The following is a 6552-nucleotide window of genomic DNA, read 5'->3' on the forward strand; positions in this document are numbered from 1 at the left end:
AGCAAGCACTAACCTGGAATCCTGAAGGGAAATGGAAAAGAGGAAGGTCGAATAACACAATGCGTCAGGAATAATAATCAAACATGAAAAGGATGAATAACAATTGGAAAGAACTGGAAAAAATTGCCCATGACAGAGTTGGATGGGGAGTGCTTGTGAGGGGCCTATGCTCCTCGACGAGGGGTAACAGGTGTAAGTAAGTAAGTAATACATTTATGTTATTTTGTTGACAACTGTAACAATCAAAATAAACGTTGATACTTTCTAACGTCTAGCAATTTATATGATGTGCGTAGGTTCACAAATTATCAAAATGTTTCATTGTTCTTCACTGTATATAATTAATTTAGACATTGTTGTATTAATATCGGAAGAAAAACACGGTGAATTTACACTAGAAGTTAATTAATTGTTTACATTTTAAGATTACGTAAAACACTATTGTCCCAACGAATGATAACCACAAAAATCAGTATAAAACTCGAATTGAAAGTATCCATCAAACATATTCTATTATTTTTCTATAAGTAATGAAACAGTAATCAACAAAATAAAATATCGTGTTGAGCTATCATATTCGTTTCATTGTCTGCAATCTTTCGTGTTCACTATTCTTCATTACAAATTAGAAAACGTCCCAAAGGTTGCTTAAGTAATCCAACAAATCAGAATATCATGAGAATTCATAAGTAACTAAACGTATGCTAAAATCAAGTTGGACTTCACTTGTTGCAACGTAATGCTTTTCAATGTTTTTTGTACTTACTGATATACAGGAATGGTGGTTAATTATAGACTGATATGATAGTTATACATGGAATATATACAGTAATATTTTTTAGTGACCAACATTTTTTATGGTGTTATTATATATCGGTGTTAACTAAAACCTTAGACCATTTCCTTAAGTTGTCGCTTAATAATATAATATAATGTACTTTTACTGATCATAAACATTACACTAATTGAGTTACAGATGCGTGCTGTTTATCAGCAGCACCTGACGAGGAAATCCAGATTGAAAAATCATCACCATATTCACTCTAAACATTTAACTATAATGAAGATACTATATAATGAATTACAGAAGGAATCCTTACATTTTCTTAATTTCAAATACTATGATCCTTTGATCAACTTAAACAAATCGACAAGAATAGGATTGAACTGAAATTGTTTTACTTATTGTTAAAACAAATGATCTTTGTTCTTATAATGTTATGTCTATTGCATTAGACAGTAGAAATAATTATATATTGATTGTTATTCACTGCTTTCACCACTTAAGTTCTAGGCTCTGAACTTTTATTCATGTAATTTAACATATTCAGTTGGATGGACAATGCTATTAAACAAGAATTTTTATCACTAAATAGTAAGTAATATGTTGGGATACTCAGAAAAATATCCCAAAAAACAGTTATCCGGTTAAGTCTAACGCTACCCTTGAACGTTAAATGGTGTCATTTCCCTATTGGTCGTTTCCCTACTGATCAATATTTATTTCGCGTGTCATTTTCCTATTGGTCAGTATTATTTAACGTGTCATCTTTCTGTTGGTCAATATTTATAGTAATCCTAACTGTATAAATATGCATTTGTTTGTAAATCATTATTCTGCTGCTCCTGACCCCATAAACGATCTTTCATCTACGGTTCGTGTTCTGATATATTGGAGATTGGGAACAGTAGTGGGGTCGAACTGGGATATCTGAAGCTAGTCAATTGGTAGAATTTAGAGTAGCCAACTCGCGATTCACAATATAATATCATGTTTGTCTAACGCTTATTTTTATGATTTTATGAAAAAGTTTCTTGTGACTGTTAAGATAAATAAAAAAGAAAACTACTGGTCGATAGATGATATACAACGATACGATGTGGATATTTGACAGGTACTCACGAGACCGAATTATTGAAGTAAGCCTTTCAATGATTTGAAATTAAATGAAAAATCACTAGCTAGAAAATATAGTTTTTTTTAAAAAAAAATCTATATAGTAACGTGCCTTCATACAAAACATTAATACATAAATAACAAGTTTTAATATTCTGAACATATGGGTAAAGTTAATTTTGTAGGTGTTTTTTTTCTCCAATAAATAATGAACTAATTGTTACATTTTCCCATCATGTCATCAGTACTGATTGAATGTTTATATTGATCAAGTTGTATGATGGTCACTAATCTAATTGAATTTGTTTAGGATAAACTACTTTTTGTTGTTGTGTTATTGGTTTACTGGAGCGAAAAGAATAAAACAGAATGACAATCTATGGTAGCTATTTTGTTTTAAAGACAATATCCGTATTTCTTTTAGTATATATTTACTAACGCTTAATTTATATGATTCATTTTATTTTCCTAATTACAGGCTTCCATTAATTGTTGTCATGTCTTTTTCTGTTCTCAAATTATTGTAAATATTCTAATTTACATCTTAACGGTGCTAATTTGGTACATATTGTAATATCTTATTTATAATGAATTGTTATCATGTTATTAATGTAATGAAATTTCGTGTCAGATATACAAAGGCTAGATCGGTTATCTTTTTCTCATTTTTTAGTTGGATCTTAGGCATAGGAATTCTACTTGGCCAATAAGCGTTTTTTGAATATCAGATCATTTAGTCGAGATATCAACATAACGACTCACAAGGTCAAGATAGTTATAGAAAATTATTGTTTTTTTTTACGGTTTTCGGAAGTAATCGTCCAGAGAGTATCAGTTTTCTAAGGATTCTGCTTTACTGATGTACAGTAACTAAGATAAAACCGAGATTGAGTTTTATTTCGATCATCTTGTTTTATCTAATGTATTTAACTGCCACACAAAAATGTATGATGCAAAAAATCAATTAATCTAACTGAGAATTATTTATGGATTTGCATTATTTGTAATTTATTAATATACTAATACTCTTTAAATTTGTGTGATATTTTCCACTTTTTATAATTATGAAATCAAAGGTTATTCATTGTTCTCACTACTTCGCCTGTTTCCGTTTACATGATATTACAAGTGGTATTTGTTTAAGAAAACAAAAATAAACTTGCAATGTTTTGCTTGTTATACAATTATCATCAACAAATCACTTAATTATCACTTAAAAGCCATCATATGATTTTGTTTTCTGCAAATAATGGTATCGCCTATGTGAATGTATATCTCTTAATATTCATTTGAAAAAAAAGACCTTTTCTTAGATATACAATGTTGTCAGTGGCTATAATTGGAAAGATATTATGAGTAAGTAGATATCCATACCAAGGTTGAACTTGATAGTTTCAAATAAATTGAGCATTTGGTAGAACGTTAATGATAAATATACTTTTGTTATATTCCAGTGAGTAGAAAAATTATATTTCTGACGTTTCGTGACTTAATTTGAGCCACTTCTTCAGAGTAAACAAACAACCGACATTAAATTAACACCAGTTTATATAGTACTATTTATTTATTCACTCCGAAGAAGTAGCCCACATTAAGTCACGAAATTTAAGAAATGCAACTTTTCTATTCATTGGGATATAACAAAAACGTATTCATTATCACATTACGAGTAACGTTTCATGGAATTCTAGTTATTATTCAGATACACATTTCGTTCCGATTATTATTTCTTTTTTTTTTTCAGTGACTGTAATTCTTAATACCGAAAACATTCAGATATTTACAACTGAACGTCATGTCCTACAGTTGATTCTCTTTCCTAAAGTTTGGCAAATTACCATGTAACAAATACTACTGATTTTTATCATTATTTATAGTGATTTGCTTTTTTGTTATTTTGTCTAACCAGATCTAGGTTTTGTCAGTTTTTTCTAGGATATACATTCTTTGAATACACGGCTTGAAATTTCGAATATTTACAAATAAGCCATATTTTGAATAACAGTGTTGGGATGAGTTTTGAAGGTGTTATGTTCTTCCAGATGAGTGGTTTTGTTATAAAGCTTTCCCAGGGAAGTACTTCAAAGAGAAGTGATCTGTTGGGTTTTCCTCACAAATGAATAAAATTACATTCTACTCATAAGAAACTCGACTGGTTACAATCCATATGTTGTTGTCATTGGAATTAGGAAATACAAACTCCTAAAAATAATAATAAATATCATGATAATTGGATAGATATATGGTTACTGTGACTGAATAACCTAAATAACGTGATGTTTCTTTATGTGGTACACATTGTGCTGACGTCTCTGAATGAGCATTCATAGGGACCTACCAAATGAGCCTAAAATAAGATGAAACAAGTCGTGATTTATTTTTTGTCTACCATCAAATAGATAGTGTTAATTTGGTTTTATTCAGATTCTATTTCTAAACAATATTTGACTATAAGAGAATCTTTCTGCTGTACACTACTTGGTTTATGGGTTTGTTGAAATATAATGACGAAGCGCATATATATATATATATATGCTTGTGTAATGACTATTAGTTAACTAATCTAAAATTAAGTTTTTCTCAAAATAGTCGCATTTTTTTTCGAGGAATATAGTGTATTGACATACATATACGTAAGACTGAATTTCGTGATTGATGAATAAAACGTTGATCATAGTACAACAATTATTCTGTTGTAGCTACCGACTGAGCTTTATTTCTTATTGAAAGTAATCAATTCCATCATAATATATAATTCCAATCACCATGATTACATGTTAATAAAGAACAGACCAAATACGGTCATCCAACAAACGGTGTTCTCATGAATTATGTTTATTACATAGCTCAAGGTATCACAAAAATCTGTGCTTTATAAAAACGTAAATGAAACTAAGTTTTTTTGTGGTAATCGCGAAATTCCATGGGCATTTCCTAAAATTTAAACTAGTCAATGTCCGAGAATGTAAGATCAAATACAACGTCAATATTTCTGTCAAAATTAAGAAGCGAGAAACTAATTACTAGATTGAATCATGACTACATACTGTACAAATTTTCTTCGGTTATTAATAGTAAGCTTAGGGTATGGGCTTGTGTAAGATTTTACCATTCATACTACATCTAGTTAGCGTGGTGAGCAAGCATTTAATCAGTTGAAGTGCAAGAGACATGATATTGATATTTTTCAATCATTCATAGCATTTAATCACAAGTTAAGGAGTAATTACATGACTGAGTAAATTATTCATGCCTTTTCATTATAGGTGTTCAGTTTCATGATATTATAGATTTTTGTGATTAATTATTATTATTAACGACAAGTATTACCCAGTTAAATTCTTGAAAGTAGGACCATTAATGTAAGTAAGACATACAAAAATAAGCGTGTTTATCTGTCATTCTGACTAATTATCATTGTCTAATAAATTCTCATTTTGCATATTCCTTTCCTTGCTGGGGTCCTGTGTTTCACGATTTCCAGCACCAATTACCAGTTTTCTGCGGTAATAACACCAACAACTTTGGACAACTCATGTATCATACTGGTAGGTATAATAATATGTTAGAATATGGTGAAGGTTAGGTGTAATAAACACTATGATTGTTAAATTCGATAATCGACTGTCGTCATGAACCGTGTATATGGATGTAAACTTACTTGTATCGGTCAACAGAATAGCATTAACATGTGGTTACATGCTTTTGGTGACATGAATCAAAATCAAGTATACTGACATATATGCATACAATCCCTACACACTTTCCATTTTTCGATCTCATTTGTTCTGAAAATCACTTCTTATAGTTAATTTTTTACTACTATTAGTGTTATTATTTTGAATTCTCTGACATTTTGCTTTGAGCTTTTCGCACACTGTTATATCATAATCTTTCAAAAGTTGAACTGAAGAGGTAGGTTTATATGAGAATCTCTTTTGCTTTAGTCTATCTGTGACAACTACCATCACTGAACAGATAATAATATTTACTAAAATCATGAAAATGGTCGCGTGATGTCATACATTGATTTAGTTTAGACATCAGCACCTTTTGCTCTTCGTTTCATAGTCTAAATGTTAAGTGTTCGCACCCGAAACCAAAGATTCTTAGTCCGATCTCCGTATGAAAGGTCATGGATATGCACTACTGAGATGTTGGATATTAGGATGAAACGCTAGTTCAGTGCTTTCAGGTTTTTAGTGGTAGTCTGGCTAAGATCAGTTCATAATTTCAATAAAATTCAACAATTTCCACAACCCCTTAATGACAATGATATTCACTTCAGTACTATAGTAGGATCGTCTGATGAACAAATACCACTATTATGGTATTTATAGCTATTAGAATCGTTATTTAATAATTCAAACACTGGTTTTACTTAATAGGGATTGATGATATATTACAGAATGAGCGTTTTGTCCTATATGTAACATGTAAGCGGGTTATAAGTGTATCCCCACATAAAAATTTTCATTAAGACTAATACATAATAATCACTGTTTCAAAAATCATTGAATTATTCACTAAAATACTGAATTTGGTTAGCTACAACAGACTAATTAATTTTATTTTAAGATATAAACTACAAGTGATAAAAAGCGATGATAAACAACCAAACAAATGCTTACACATGACATGTAGAATATAAATTA

The sequence above is a fragment of the Schistosoma haematobium genome, chromosome 3 (assembly GCF_000699445.3).
Source record: "Schistosoma haematobium chromosome 3, whole genome shotgun sequence".
In the NCBI taxonomy this organism is placed as follows: Eukaryota; Metazoa; Platyhelminthes; class Trematoda; order Strigeidida; family Schistosomatidae; genus Schistosoma; species Schistosoma haematobium.